The sequence below is a fragment of the Aythya ferina genome (assembly GCF_964211825.1).
Source record: "Aythya ferina genome assembly, chromosome: Z".
NCBI lineage: Eukaryota > Metazoa > Chordata > Aves > Anseriformes > Anatidae > Aythya > Aythya ferina.
Window position 1 is genome coordinate 58,857,041 of NC_140299.1, and position 16,953 is coordinate 58,873,993.

The window sequence follows — 16,953 nt, forward strand, 5'->3', positions numbered from 1 at the left end:
TAGGTTCCCTTGAGCAGTTTGGCCATGTAGGTGTCCAGACGGGCCTTGAATATCTCCAGAGAAGGAGACTGCACAAACTCCCTGGGCAGCCTGCTCTAGTTCTCCATCACCCTTACCATGAAGAAGTTCTTTCACATGTTTGTGTGGAACTTCCTGTAATCCATTTTGTGGTCATTACCCCTTGTCCTGTCCCCACAAACCACTGAAAAGAAATTGGCCAAATCCCTTGGTCTCCCACAGTTAACATATCGGTAAACATTAATAAGATCCCCTCTCATTCTTCTTTTCTCAAGGCTGAATAGACCCAGGTCTCTCAGCCTTGCCACATAGGTGAGATACTCCAGGACCTGTAACATCTTAGTGGCCTTCTGCTGGACTCCTTCCAGGAGATCCATGTCTTTTTTGTATTGGGGAGCCCAGAACTGGACACAGTACTCCAGGTGAGGCCTGACCAGGGCAGAGTAGAGGGGAGGATCACCTCCTTTGACCTGCTGGCCACACTCCATTTAATGTACTCCAGGATTCCATTGGCCCTCTTGGCCACCAGGGCACACTGCTGGCTCATGGTCAACCTGTCATCCACCAGGACCCCCAGGTCATTCTCCTCAGAGCTCCTCTCCAGCAGGTCTCCACAGACCTCCTCTCCAGCAGATTATCTCCCAGCCTGTACGGATACATGTGGTTATTCCTTCCCAGGTGCAGGACTCTACGCTTGCTCTTGTTAAACTTCATTTGGTTTCTTTCTGCCCATCTCTCCAGCCTGTCCGGGTTCTGCTGAATGGCAGCACAGCCTTCTGGTGTGTCAGCAACTCCTCCCAGCTTTGTATCATCAGTGTACTTCCTGAGGGTGGATAACATCAAGGTCATTGATGAATATGTTCAACAAGACCGGACCCAGCACTGATCCCTGGGGAACGCCGCTAGTCACAGGTCTCCAGCCAGACTCTGCCACCAATTACCACCAATGATGTCATGGGAGACAGTATCAAAAGCCTTGCTAAAGTCAAGGTAGATAACATTCACTGCTCTCCCCCCACAACTACCCAGCTGGTGATGCCTTCATAGAAGGCTACAAGGTTGGTTGAGTACGGTTTCCCCTTGGTGAAGCCATGCTGACTGCTCCTCAAAACCTTATTCTCTTCCAATTGCTTGGAGATGGCATCCAGAACAAGCTGTTCCAATACCTTTCCAAGGACGGAGGTGAGACTGACTGGCCTGTAGTTTCCCAGATCCTCCTTGCATTTCTTGAAGAATGGAGTGACATTGGCTATCTTCCAGTCTTCAGGAACCTTTCCTGTTCTCCAAGACCTTTCAAAGGTGATAGAGAGTGGTTCAGCAATCACCTCTGTCAGCTCCTTCAGCACACGTAGATGCATCCCATCAGGGCCCACAGATTTGTGTGTGTTGATCCTACTCAGATGCTCCCAAACCCCTACCTCCTCAACCAGAGGGGAGCTCCTCCATCCGGGGTCTAGGAGTCCTAGGGGGGAAGTCTTTGAAGCAAAGACCGAAGCAAAGAAGGCATTCAGTATTCCACCCTCTCAGTGTCCCCCATTACCAGGACAACTGCCTCGTTCAGCAGTGGACCCACATGATCCCTAGTCTTCCTTTTACTGTTTACATACTTTACATACAAAAGAAAAAAAAAAAAAAAAAAAAAAAAAAAAAAAAAAAAAAAAAAACCTCTTATTGTCCTTTATCTCATTTGTCAGCATTATCTCCACGTGGGCTTTAGCCTTTCTCATCTCATCCTTGCAGGATCTGAAAACACTCCCAACACTTCTCCCAGGAAGACAAGCCCTTTTTCTACATTTCATGGACCTTCCTCTTCCTTTTGAATGAGCTCCTTGCTCATCCAGCCAGGTTTTCTGTCCCCCTTCCCTGATTTCCTAGCCTTAGGGATGCACCGATCCTGAGCTGGGAAGAAGTGCTGTTTAAATGTTGCCCAGCTCTCATAAGCGCCCTTGCCTTCTAGCAATCTAGCCCATCAGACACCCCCAGGTAGGTCCAGAAGAGGTCAAAGTCATTTGTTGTAAAGTCTAGGGTAGCAATCCTACTTTTCGCCTTACTTCTTCCACCAAGTTCCATCTTCCTCCTCCACCATCTCATGGTTGCTGCATCACAACCTGCCCCCAACCTTCACATCCCTAACAAGCCTATCCCTGCTGGTAAGAACAAGGTCCAGGAGCACCGCCCTTCTCATCAGCTCCTCCACCACCTGTGTCAGAAAATTGTCTTCAACACATTGTAGGAACAGTTTAGACTGCACTTGCCTGGCCAAGTAGCTTACCCAACAGATGCCTGGATGATTAAAGTCCCCCATGAGAACCAGCACCCATGATCATGAGGCTACTTCCAGCTGCTTGTAGAAGGCCTCACAGATCTCCTCCTCCTGATCTGGTGACCTGTAGTACACACCCACAAGTGTCACCCATACCAGCCTGCCCCTTAATTCTCACCCACAAACTCTCCACTCCTACTTCACCCTCCTCCAGGTGGAGCTGGATGCATTCTAATTGCTCTCTGATATAAGGGGCAACTCCCACTCCTTACTTCCCCAGCCTGTCTTTCCTAAGGAGGATATAGCCCTCCACAACAGCATTACAATCATGTGAGCAGTCCCACCATGTCTCTGTGATCTCAATGAGATTGTGGCCCCATGACTGTACACAAATCTTGAGCTCATCCTGTTTATTTTCCATGTTTTGTGCATTGGTATACAGGCACTTTAGGAAAGCAGCAGGCACAGTTATTCCTAGAGGGACTCAAGAAGATTCTGGACGGGGTATCAGGATCACTACCTTCTCTAAGGAGCTGTCGAATGATCCTATGGGACAACTCAGAGGTTTTTCCCTCCTATCTTCAACAGTGACAGCAGTGACAGAAAGAGTTATACACTTATAAGAATGGGTTATATTTTTGATGGACAAACGTTAAATAAATAAATAAATACATACATGGCTGTCTGCTTACTTTGAAGTGCTTTTGTAAGGATATATAACATCAGTCCTTCATGGCTGTCCTGGCTTCCAGCTGATTTCTTACTGACATTAAAAGTGACCTTTAAAAGGTCAAATGGTTTGGTTGCTTGTTTCCATAGAAAATGTCACTTTCCCAGCATGATACCTCAGCAGTTGCAATCAGATTAGTCACTGAGCTTTCTCGTCTCTTTCACAGAAAGACAAGCTCTTTAATTCCAGAACTCAGCCTGTTTTGTCCAAAAGAATCCAGCTTTGCATACCACCTGGCCAACCCTTTTCCTAAATATGCACATGGCAAGCGGCTGCTTGGACTGTCAGCCATTGAACAGTCATTGACAGTTAGGTTATTTGCTTTGCACTGCATGGGGTCTTCCTCAGCATCATGTCACTCCAACTCCTGAGGTTCTTTCCAACTCACATTACTCTAAAGTTCTGCGATTTAACCTTCACTGACAATTCCATGTGGGCACTTCTTCACAGAAAAACAAATATGTGAAATACCTACAATTTGGTTTGCTGGTCTTTGCAGGCAGTGAAATGCTATTTGTTGATCAGTCCAGGAAGAGTGTGGTATTAGTTTATGGTGTTCTAATCTGCAGTTACATGTAACTGCACAATAAATTCTGGAGAAGCAATCATAAACTGTGGCTACATGTATGTGCCATTCACTGGGTGCCTCGTCACTTGCATCTTTATCATATCACATCTCCAAAGTGATCTTTTTTTTTAAGTAGAGGGAGAGCTGACAAGGGGCACAGTCTGCGGAAAGGAAGTTCTGTCTGTGAAGATCAGTTCAGTCTGGTTTGTTACCTCCTACAAATATAAAATCAAATTTACATATGTAGACACATTTCCAATACTATGCATTAAGTGATACTTACTCAGTGGATCTTCTATTAGCAAAAGGAAAATAGGAACTGGAAATATTAGGTCATCTGTACAGGCAAAACTGAAAGAGTTTATAGGGTCAGCCTTGCCATTAGACTTCACACAGTATTTAGGCAGTATTTTCATCAATTTCATTCCATGTGGGTTCACATGTCCTGCAATTCACTGGCGGTGCCTGATTGCTGCTTCAAACACACTTACTGCAGAAGACACAAAAATTTTCCGTGAATAATACAGTCTAGTAGCTCTTCACTCAGTTCAGGAAATTTTCTAATGCTAGAATGTGTCACTGCCATCCCAGACAGTGCCATGCTTATGCTGTCCCCTGTGTAATGCTTTGACTACTCAGGCATTTTGAAGGTCGTGCTGGTTTGTCTCTGCCATCATACTGATATTTTTTTGACCAACAGCTAAATGCAGGCTTCTGGATCCAGCATGTTTAAAGAGTGACTTGTAATGACAAGGTGCAGTGTAAATTGAGCACATTTCAATTTATGCTAGAAGGATATATAAGTGGTTCAAGGATGCTACAGAAACTTATCAGTGTGAAATCAGATCTAAGGAACTGGAACAGAAAAGATGTGTCTCTTGGAATAATTTCAGCTAGAATAATCAATCCTGAGGTTTACAGGATTTAATAAGGATTTAATAGGGTTTGTCTACCACTGCACCTCTGAAAGGTTAGCAATCCATTTAAAGAAGCTAAGCTGGACAAAGCTCTCAAAGCTCAGACTTTGTAATGCATTAACCCTGGCATATTCCATTCTCTTTCAGTATTTATTATACCACCCTTGTACAGTTCACAGTCTCTCTTACTAATGAGCATGTCTGAAAACTGTATGAACATACTGCATTACAGTATTTCTCTAACTCATTATACATCTATATTATATTATATGAAATATTAAAGACAATAGAAAAATAACATTGAAAAACAGATCACCAAATCTTCCTGGACCCAATATAATACTTGCATATTTTCTGTCCTTTATGAAGGACTTCTAGCCTCACCGATTGGCTCAGAAAAAAATCATACCAGTCTTTCTCCAGGCAAAAAAAAAAAAAAATCTTTTTTTTTTTTTTTTTTTTTTTTTTAAGTACATGTAAATTGTGCAAGTTAAAGACTGCATCGTGCTTGCATTACGGAAAGCACCTTTATTCTGTAAAATGCTGAAACACATTAAATGTTTCATGATTGAGAAATTTAAGCCTACGTGTCATGCCAGTGAAGGCTTTGCTTTCAGTGAACTACCTGTGTTCTGTATTGCAGCATCACTTCATCCATGGCCTTCCAATATAAAACGTATACTGGATAATAAAAATCAACTTTCAAATGTTCTTTTTTTATTTATTTTTGGTCAAAAGCTGACTTTTATTCAGAGAAAAGGATTTTTATTTTCCCCTTTTTAATTCATAAAAGTCATAAATTCTAATTTATAAGCATCGTTTTTCTCCCATCTTCAGCTGTTTTGCCTGGAGAAAGTGGATGCCTATGTGTTTTCTTCTGCTCTTCATTTGCTGAACTGACTTATCTGCAGAAAATATTTACTGTAAAAAAAGTATACAATTATAAGTTGTTGCCCTTATTTTGTTTCCCCATGTAGATCTTCATGCAAAGTTCAACTTGTCTCCCAGGTCTATCAAATAGGGGTAAAAAATATATAATACATATTATATAATATATAATATTATATATATATATATATATACAGACATATATACATGTATATATAATATAATATATAACACATTATATGTTTTATATATAATTATATTATATTGTATATATTTAATTTAATCTACAATAAATAATTATATATACATATGATATGTGTATTGTGTTATATATATGTATGTATATGTATATTGTATTATATATATGTATTGTATTATATATATATTTAAAAGAGAGCAAATAATGTGTATTTTTGAAAATTCACAAGGTCAGCTTGGTTACTGCAAACTTGTCTTATTGAATAATCCCCCTGAAGAATACAGAAAATATAATCTAAAATGACATTTTACTTTGTGAATCAACAGAACAAAGTACACATGTAGTCAATGTGAGACTGGAGTAGTAACATCAGAATGGAGGAATGAGAAATATGGTCTTATTTATTTAATTATTTATTTTAAAGGAAATACACTGGTCTGAATGATGGTACAAGAGTGATGGATTATGGTTTGTTAATAACATCAACATGGAATCAAGTTTCATTTGCCAAAATACATCATTGATCAATATAACTAGGCATTGCATATATACCAAAGAAACTTTCAAAGACTTAGAAAACATCATATGCTTTTAACTTGACACATTTGTGACCATAATCAAAAAATAAATACAACATTGCTAATCTGGTAAAGCAAATAAACATAGACAAATGCTGGTATAGGAAATTTCACTGATTTATGTTGATTTGTTTTATTCTTGAGTATTTTTCTACATGCAATTCTAATTCAAATACTTTTGACATAGCAGTGAACACAGCAATAAAGAAAAATATAAAGAAAGAGAGAAGAAGAAGAAGAAGAAGAAGAAAGAAAAAGAAAAAGAAAAAGAAAAAGAAAAAGAAAAAGAAAAAGAAAAGAAAAAGAAAAAGAAAAAGAAAAAGAAAAGGAAAAAGAAAAAGAAAAAGAAAAAGAAAAAGAAAAAGAAAAAGAAAAAGAAAAAGAAAAAGAAAAAGAAAAAGAAAAAGAAAAAGAAAAAGAAAAAGAAAAGGAAAAGGAAAAGGAAAAGGAAAAGGAAAAGGAAAAAGAAAAAGAAAAAGAAAAAGAAAAAGAAAAAGAAAAAGAAAAAGAAAAAGAAAAAGAAAAAGAAAAAGAAAAAGAAAAAGAAAAAGAAAAAGAAAAAGAAAAAGAAAAAGAAAAAGAAAAAGAAAAAGAAAAAGAAAGAAAAAGAAAAAGAAAAAGAAAGAAAAAGAAAAAGAAAAAAAGAAAAAGGAAAAGAAGAAAAAGAAAAAGAAAAAGAAAAAGAAAAAGAAAAAGAAAAAGAAAAAGAAAAAGAAAAAGAAAAAGAAAAAGAAAAAGAAAAAGAAAAAGAAAAAGAAAAAGAAAAAGAAAAAGAAAAAGAAAAAGAAAAAGAAAAAGAAAAAGGAAAAGAAAAAGAAAAAGGAAAAGGAAAAAAAAAAAAAAACAAGGCAAGGCAAGGCAAGGCAAGGCAAGGCAAGGCAAGGCAAGGCAAGGCAAGGCAAGGCAAGGCAAGGCAAGGCAAGGCAAGGCAAGGCAAGGCAAGGCAAGGCAAGGAAAGGAAAGGAAAGGAAAGGAAAGGAAAGGAAAGGAAAGGAAAGGAAAGGAAAGGAAAGGAAAGGAAAGGAAAGGAAAGGAAAGGAAAGGAAAGGAAAGGAAAGGAAAGGAAAGGAAAGGAAAGGAAAGGAAAGGAAAGGAAAGGAAAGTTTAAAATCTTGTCCTAGTGTGAACCTGAACAAGGAATAAATTTATATTTTTTCAGAAAATGTGTTGGAATAACAAGGTCTTGCAGGATATTCCTTACTTTTCAAAAAGATAATCTCAAAGGATAAAGTTAAACTCACTTCCTCCAACCTATGTCCAGTCTGTTTATAGACACACCATGTCCAGTGTGTTGAACTCAATAGCAAGTCTGCCTACCTTTATGCATGCAACGCAGTCATATCAAATCATTGTTTTGTCACCACTGAGCAAAACAAAACTTTCATGTCACGTATGAACTTAGTTTCTCATTGCATAACTTAAAAAAAAAAAAAAAAAAAACTTAGAACTTGCAGAATCAGAACTTGGACTCAAAATTTCAAAGATTTATGGGTGAACACAAAAGAGATATAAAAATTATCAAAATATAGCAGTGCGTAACAAAATACCTCTCTGAATGAATTATATGTTGTATAAATGCCCAAAGTATAGAACGTATTTCCTGTGAAACATACTTCATTCTGTGATTTATTAGAATTTTTCCTGCAATGCCATACTTGAATTACACCTGAACAGTGCACAAAGGAATGATAAAGTCAAATGGATAAAAAGAGGTTAAAAAAAATAAAAATTAAAAATTAAAATTAAAATTAAAAATCTTTCTTCATTTTAAACCAGAGTATGACTATTTTGCAAAGTAAGAAGTTCCCCAAAGCAGCACATGTATGTAATATAGTATGTCTATACAGGCTACAGTTACAAATATGCACCAAAACTTCACAAGGCAGTTATTTTCAGCAGTTCTTTTTCAGTAATTTAATACAATGTATAAGGTGTTTCCAGGAGATCCCCAATGTCTCATGTCTTGTATGCAAGTCTTTGGACACAGATAATCTTTTTTTACAGTCATATGGTGAGAACACCAGCATCAAAAACACTTTGAAAATATTAATATTGTTTCAAGGAAATACAATATTTACCGTATTGTTATTCTCTGCTACAATCAAAAAATCCCATGTATTTTATTCCAGTGTATTAAAGAAGAGTTTGTAAAGCCCACCATCCTGTACTTCACAGGTATTCACATATAATTACTTCATCAAATTATGCAGATAGGTCCATCTATCATTACATTTTCAGATGATCTGAACAAGCCATGTGAACTGTGACTGATCTAAATAATTCCTGATTATCCATAAAACAGAAAGAATTTCTGATATCCATGCAGAAACATAGCTTCATATTGGCAGAAAAGGCCCTGGGGCTGCTGGTGGACACCAAGCTGAACATCAGTAGGCAATGCACCCTTGCCACAAAGAAGGCTAATGATATAGTAGACTGTATCAGGCCAAGTATTGCCAGAAGATGGAGGGATGTGATCTTTCCCCCTTCCTCAGCATGGGCTATTCCTGGAGTACTGAGTCCAATTCCAGGCTCCCCAGTACAGGAGAGATATGGACATGCTAGAAGGATTCTGACTAAGGGCCACAAAAGTACAAGAGAAGAGAGCTGGGATTGCTCGGCCCAGAGAAGAGAAGGCTCGGGGAACATCTCAGGAATATCTATAAATACCTGAAGGGAGGGTGCAAAGAGGATGGAGCCAGGCTCCTTTCACTGGTGCCCAGTGTCAGGGCAAGAAGAAATGAGCACAAACTGGAAGACAAGATATTCCCTCTGAACATCGGGAAACTGTTGTTATTACTGTGTGGAAGACTGAGGAACAGAAGAGGCTGTTCAAAGAGGTTGTGGAGTCTCCCTCCTTGGAGATCTTCAAAAGCTGTCTGGAGATGGTCCTGGGCAACCTGCTCTAAGTGACCCTGCTTGAGTAGGTGACTTGGACTAGACAGCCTCCAGAGGTTCCTTCTAACCTTGGAAGATAAGCACAAGTAATTCCTCTACCTTCACTGTCATCATTATATCGAATAAAGATTCTAAATTGAATATTCATACAGTTGACCATTCATGCAGTTTCCACATTCAGTATTTGAAAGGAAGTTTGCAAGTCAGGTTTCCTGACAGGCTGTGCTCCCGAAATAAATAAATAAATAAATAAATAAATAAATAAATAAATAAATAAATAAAAATAAAAAAGTCATATAGAGAAATAAACAGAGTATAAATAAATAAATAAAAATAAAAAAGTCATATAGAGAAATAAACAGAGTTACAATCAAAAGAAAATGCATTCACTAAAATAAATTGTATGCGTCACAGGAGAAAACTAGTTATCTTTTGGGATGAAAATAGTTTCCAATTAAAATTTAAAGTACAGAGGAAAAAAAAAAAAATAAAAAATACACCTATCTCTAATACACATAAAAGTCATCTTATTTACTGAAACTTGCATATATTTCCTTGTAATAGTGCATCCAGTGTGAAGGAAATAGTATGTTCACAGGTGAAGGGGAAAAGAGAGAGAGAGAAAAACAAGTCTATAAGTTGTTCGTTAAAACGTCGTAGGCTCTCATCTGGCACAGCTGTTTCAATAAGTTTTTTACACTACTCTTTACCTTACCAGTTAAAATACATGAGATTTCATGCATCTAAACAGCTGAATGTATCTTCATCTCAGTAAACAGAGACCCAGTGCAGTTTTTACTTCCTCAGCTGTCGGCACCACAGTAACTGATACTGGAAATTCAGCGTAATAGAGAAGGCAGTTGAGGGACATCAAGGTTTTTTAGCAGATTTGAGTCTTTAATCTGCATTCTCATACTGAAAAGACAACAGAAAATCACCTGGTCTGCTTAAGGGTGCTGTTTGAGCATGGTTTATCTGAATCCAAAGCATGATACTGATCACTACCCAGCTCCAGAAGAGAGCTTGGAACCTATATCAAGCCCCTGATACAAGCAGCTCCTAAAATGTTGTCTACAGTGTGCTTTTCTTTTTTCTTCTCTCTTCTTTTAAAATAACTGAGCTGTTCATTATTACTGTGCATAACTTTATTTTGTCCCTTGCAATGAGAGATTTACAAAAGTGTTTAAGGCGTAGAGTGAGTGAATGTGCATGGCAGGTCTTTGGATTTGTCTCCAAGTACTCTCAGACATGAATGACTCAAACATCTCCAAAGAAATCATTGAAAACTACTGGATTACAAACCTCCCTTGAACATGAATAGAACTAAGAATGCTTAGCATTGCTGAAATATAAAAATAAAAAATCTCTTTTGAAACATCCTTAAATAAGAGATGTGTTAAAAACACCATAATATTTTCAAATACGAAATAAGTTAACCTTAAGTGTGAAATGAATTCTTCTTGCTTCCTACAAGAGCTATAGAGTTAGAAATAAATACATACACACATATTTATATTTAATGATTTCTACAGGACTTATTTAAGAAAAAACAATCAACACATTTGTGGATATATAGGCATAACTGCTGGTGTTTTTCTATTTTATTTTAAAAGAAAATGAAGCAAATGTAAAAAGTAGTTATTTAATTAAATTAATCAAACTGTATTGAACCAGATAAGCAACTCATTGCACCCTCTTTTTAGGAGAGCTTTCTTTCTTTCAGCAATTTCCATTCTGAAAATTCTAACTAAAAATGTATTTTCCTCACGTCTTGAATATCAGTATTGATTACAGGATGTAGAAACTCTATTTGTTCGTATTTCAGAGATATATTCTGTTCTCTCTAGAGCAGAAAGACTTCTGGATCATTTGATCTTCTATTTAGACACAGGATGGAATGAGTTATATGCAGATTTCTGAGACTTAGTTCAGAATTATGTGTGAATAATCCACACCATATGTTGAGTGGAAAAATACAAAGGAAAAAATGTAACCTGGATGCAAAAGTGTTATTTTTACTGTTGTATTTTTTGAACAGAAGCTCAGGAAAAAAAATCAATTACTGGAATAAAACCAGACAGAATCTAAAGATCAATAAACTTGGATTGTTCTACCAAATTCAAAACCTTCAAAAGGCTGAATAACAGAAAAATCCTTATGTTCTTTGAATGCCTAAATTACATTGGAAATAATAGTGGTATTTTTTGTTGTTTTTTTTTTATTATTATTATTATTATTTCGGTGATGACTTCAAGAAATAATTAGGAAAATATTGACAGTTGGGATGATGATGTTTTTAAAAACTAAGGGACATTAAGCACAGTAAAAGTATAGTATATAAATGTACAATGATATAAGAAGTGAAAAGAAAAAAGAAAATCAACAACAAGTAAGTTACTAAATTCCGTATCCCAATGTTTAGTATCCTGTGCAACATATCTGACCAGACTGTTGTTCATCTTACCCTGACATGAAAGTGCAGTGAATTTTCTACAACACTCAGAGGTTTCTACATGAGAACTTTGGACGCTTAGTCATATGTGAGACTACATACTGAAGGAAATATATATATATATGCATAGGATTCTAAGCTGTAAAAGACAATGATTACAGACTGAAAAAATTTTGACTCATTGTCTAGTCTATCCTTTCTTCCCTTTTCACTGTAGAGAAAACAGTGTATTACGTATGGAATCTGAAGAAAACACAGGCAGCTAAAACTGGCTTCTGTCATAAGTTTGCGGCTTCCAAGTTTATCTCCAACCTGTCAGCAGCTACATAGGTAATTTGAGTTTATTTGAGAGATTTTCTGTTTAACTACATTACTAGTGTGATCCAGGGTGTCTTTTCTCTTGCTATGTTACTGATAGTAAAAATGAAGACAGACTTTTTGCTATCATCCTTTTCCCCAGAAAATCAGACTTTATATTGATACTGGACTTTCTGACCCTGTTTCAACCACCAGCCAAGGATGTATATTCCAGACTGCCCTGTACAAGCTTGTCACAGGCAGACCTGCAGCAGATTCTTCCCTTCTGATAACACAGATGGGATTTTATTAGTAGTAGCATAAACAACAGAGGACTCAGGGACATACAAACTGATAAATACAGTTAAGCTGGATAAGTATTTCAAAGGACTTTCCAGGTACTCAATGATAAAACTGAATTTGCTTTGGCCATGCTCATACCACTTCTCTGTTGATAACATCTGAATTCGTGAATAATACAAACAGAGAGGAAAAGAATAAAGTTCTCACAGCTATGTGCTGATGCTAGAAGTTCTTGACAGTCTCGGGAATGATGCAAAATATTCATATCCTAATGGTGGCCTACCACATATAACAATAAACATGAAAGCAAGAGTTGTGGCTACATCCTTTGCAGATAAAGTGTCCCATGAACCACTTCAGATCACAGTACACAGGAATATATAATTTCATGTTTGTAGTACTCTAGTCAAAGCAGAAAAATAAATTCTTCTCAGAAAGCCCACAGCATCCTGGCTTGCATAAGAAACAGTGTGGCCAGCAGGCCTAGGGAAGTGATTGTCCCCCTGTACTTGGCTCTGGTGAGGCTGCATTTCGAGTACTGTGTTCAGTTTTGGGCCCTTAATACAAGAAGGACATTGAGGTACTCGAGCAAGTCCAGAGAAGGGCAACAAGGCTGGTGAGGAGTCTGGAGAAAAAGTCTTAAAAGGAATCGGCTGAGGGAGCGGGGATTGTTCAGCCCGAAAAAGAGAAGGCCCTGGGGTGACCTTACAGCACTCTACAGGTACCTTAGAGGAGGCTGTAGCGAGGTGGGGGTTAGTCTATTTTCCCACATGCCTGGTGACAGGATGAGGAGGAATGGGATAAAGTCGCGCTAGGGGTGTTTTAGGTTGGATATTAGGAAGAACTTCTTTACCGAAAGGGTTGTTAGGCATTGGAATGGGCTGCCCAGGGAAGTGGTTGAGCCACCATCCCTGGAGGTCTTTAAAAGACATTAGATGTAGACCTTAGTGATATGGTTTAGTATTAGGTCAGAGGAGTTTGGACTCGGTGATCTTGGAGGTCTCTTCCAACCTAGATGATTCTGTGATTCATGGATCTAGCGAGTGAGTTTTGCTGCATCCTTTAAAAGTGAAGTTTCATAAACTTTTTTACCTCTGTGTGTGTGAGGTAAATATAAAACAATAAACTAGGTGCATTTAATTTTTCTAATATACCTTTAATTAATCTACTTTCTGGTCATATCATTGTTATCCCTATACCTTTGTAATCCAGAAGTTTAAGGGTCCAATGGAAGCTATTTTTCTTGCCCTCTTTCTTGTCTGAAGTCTCTTATGCTGCCCTCCTACCCTCTTGCCAGACAATGTCAGTCTTAGAAATTTTGGCTATTTTGCTGTTATTAATATTGTGTTCATACAGTCAGAGATACAATGAGAAAGTATATTTATATGTTTGATCACTAGCAAGCAAATGGAAAAGATCTTGACTTACATAACATTTGAATGTGTTTGCATGTGTGGAGAACAGCCAGATTTAGCATCACTGATAAGTACCAGCCTTGGTCAAACAGGCATTGAGCAGCATAGTCCTGCTTATCTCTTTTACAGACTTTGTGAATGGAGATCTGCAAGCTAAGTATGAGAGGTCGCTAAAAGAGGGTGTCTTGCAGTGGCAGGATGGTCCTGTTTGGTGGCAGAACAGAATCTTGAAGGCCACAGTGCCCAGAGTGAAAGCTTTTGCTTGATTATTTGTAAAATGAATATTAAAGTTAATGCCCTCAATATGATAATGAGCTTAACGAAGCACATGCTAAACATATATGACTATAGTACTTGACTCTTCACCCAAAAGGTGAAGAGGAACAGATAAAGTTAGGGTGTAAAAGGAGAGTTGGAGTGGAGAAAAAAAAAAAAAAAAAAAAAAAAAAGGGTGGAAGAAAAAAAACAGAGACCCAGAGACCCAGAAAAGGCAGTAAACAGGCTGTGCTCCTTCTCCACCTAGCCAACCTAGCCAAGACTGGGACACCTTCTTTGTAAGATCCGCACCTTCACCTTTGGGTGAAAAAATGCCTGGAATAACATTTTGCTAGCACTATTAGCATATCTGTTAAGCATCAGCCTTGACCAAAGGGGTTATAGCCCATATATTAACACTTTTGCAGAAAATGTATTTATCAACAGCAATTCAGAATCTGTGTCTGTTGCCTTATTAAATACATTCAACTTTGTGAAACTGTCTCAGTGAAAGTCTGAAACAGGCAAAAGTTTGACTTTGAAAAATCAAACATTACTGCGATATCATGTAACCAGAAAAAGGCTTTGTTGGATTAGTCTGGAGTAAATTATTTTCCAAAAATTAATATTCTTACCTAAATACTACTACTGTTAACTCTTTAAATTAATTTATTTGCTGGATAGTATATTCACTTAGGGAGCAGCTAAATCTTAAAATTCTATAGAGTTCAATTCATGGATGATTCAGATAATTTTAAAAACTTTGAAATACTTCTATGGTACAGTTTGCACTGATAAATTTCTACTAAAATGTATGTCCTTAAAATGCCTTTGGAGCTGACATTCTAAGGAAGTCAATATTATGGAGGAACTTTAGGGAAGTTAAGAACTTCAGTTAAATCCCTTGCCTGTAGGATACCTGCTTTACAGATTCCAAGCTAAACTATTATCTTTAAAGAACGACTAACTAGGTGATTTTATTTTTTTTTTCCACTCCAGCTATAGTTAACCTCTTTATCTTTCACAGTCCAGTGTTTCAAACAAACAGCTTTAAGAAACAGAGTTGGTATAGAGACATACATATCATGACAGAATTTTCAGTTTGAACACTGTATACCAATTTTATAACGAAAACTCTCTTTTTAAAAATAAAGCTTCCTAAAGACAGTAAATCATAGCTTTTATTATTTCACTATTTAAGGAAAAAAAGTTCAGAAGATGCCACAGAAGACAGCACAAATAAATAAATAAATAAATAAATAAATAAATAAATAAATGAGACAGAAACGTAGAAAAGTTCCTTATGAACCTGAGGAACTGTTCCTGAGGATACAACACACTAGAAGCAAAACAGATAATGCAATGTAAATGTGACTTTTTTGTTTCTACAAACAATGTGGCAAGACTCTAGTGGTTCTTCTACGGATCATGAGGCAGAACCCACCAGAGGATGGGTACTGCTGCATGAAGTACACTATGAAATGGTCTCTTAGTTAATAAAGGAGCCTTACAGAACTGATAATCCTGTGAAAGCATGCAGCTTAGAAAATGCAGGCAGACTACTGTTTTGACAGGGTTCTCTTTAGACAAGCTGATCTAAATGTGTTGGTATCAAAGAAACCAAAGTGCTTAGATAAGCTTTTAATGTTTTTTATCCATCCAGGTAGATTACCAAAGATAGTGCAATATCCAAATGATGAAGCTAGTTTTACTAGAATATATTTCTGACAAAGGAAGTGTACTGGTGGGAAAACATTATTAGGTTGGGTAGCCAACACTATCCTAGGAAATATGTTTAGCCTGTTTTATTTACTCATTTCAACTTCCCAGAAGAAGAACAAGATTTGTGTGAAGCCTGCAACTTCTAATTCTACTACTAGTAATACTATCACCACATTAAAATGAATTTCTCTAGATGGAATTGGTAACAATGATGTGAGTTTTCAATAAGTGTACTTATTGATACCAAGGGAGCAGAGATAATATGAGAATCTTAACTACATCCAGATGGAAGTTATTTCTAAATCCATTTTTATTCAGAAATACTTTGTGAACCTCTGACAATTTCTCGTAATGTATTACCATTGTCTTGTGAGGAGCTGATGATGGATGTTGAAGTGCTTAACCTCTTCCAGACAGTCCACAGTAATCTGCAGGAGTGGATCTTTGAGCAGTGACCTGAGGAGAAGGAGAAGTTTCAGATCTAAGGGTAACAAGGTTTGCTTCCTCGAAAAAAAATAAAAGTAAATAAATAAAAATAAAAAAATCAGTAGCCCAGCTGCTTTCAGTTTTGTTATTGTTGTTGTTGTTCAAAGTTTCATGGTTTACTAATACTTTATTATTTATTATGACCATCTACAAAAGTCACAAATACTACATCACTAACTCATCATGATTAGTGCAACACAATGAATGAGGAAGAGAGGCTAGAGTGGACAGAGGTGAATGTCAGAGCTGTTAAAGTATCAAAGTTGTCAAAATTATAAATATATATATATGTGTATATATATTACTTATGACATCTCTGCCAAGGATAAAATGGATAAGACTTAGCCAGTGGAGAATTACGAGATGATTAAAATGCTGTTCTTTTCTAATCTTCATGGCATTCAAAGCTCTCTGGACTGCCCAGATATTACAGTATGTCGATCTTGAAATGGATAAATAATATTGTCACATTCTCACTTTAAAATGACCTATTACCTACTGCAAGTCAGTAGGAAAATGTCTCCATCACTACATTTTACAGATGATAAGAAATGTACATATGGGAAAGTACTGTCTGTTCACTTTGAAGTGGCAGATTTACAGGTAAAGTTTATATAAACTTGACATAGCATTGCATACCTTCCACTTTTCTCTAAACATTCTGAACAAAAATTTCAATAACAAAGATCATCTTTGATACCTATTTGTACCAATTTATATCCATCCTACAGCTTGTCCTTTTACTTTTTAGAAACATTTCCATATCTATATATATATACATTTTTAGTGGGTTTATATGGCAAGTTTAGGTAACGGGGAGCCATAGGGGTGACTTCTGTGAGAAGAATACAGAAGCTGCCCCATGTTACATAAAAGGCCTGCCACTGGCCAGACCTAAACCAGACCTAAGCCAGACATAATGATGTTATTTGCACCTCTGTGAGAGCATATTTAATAAAGAGAA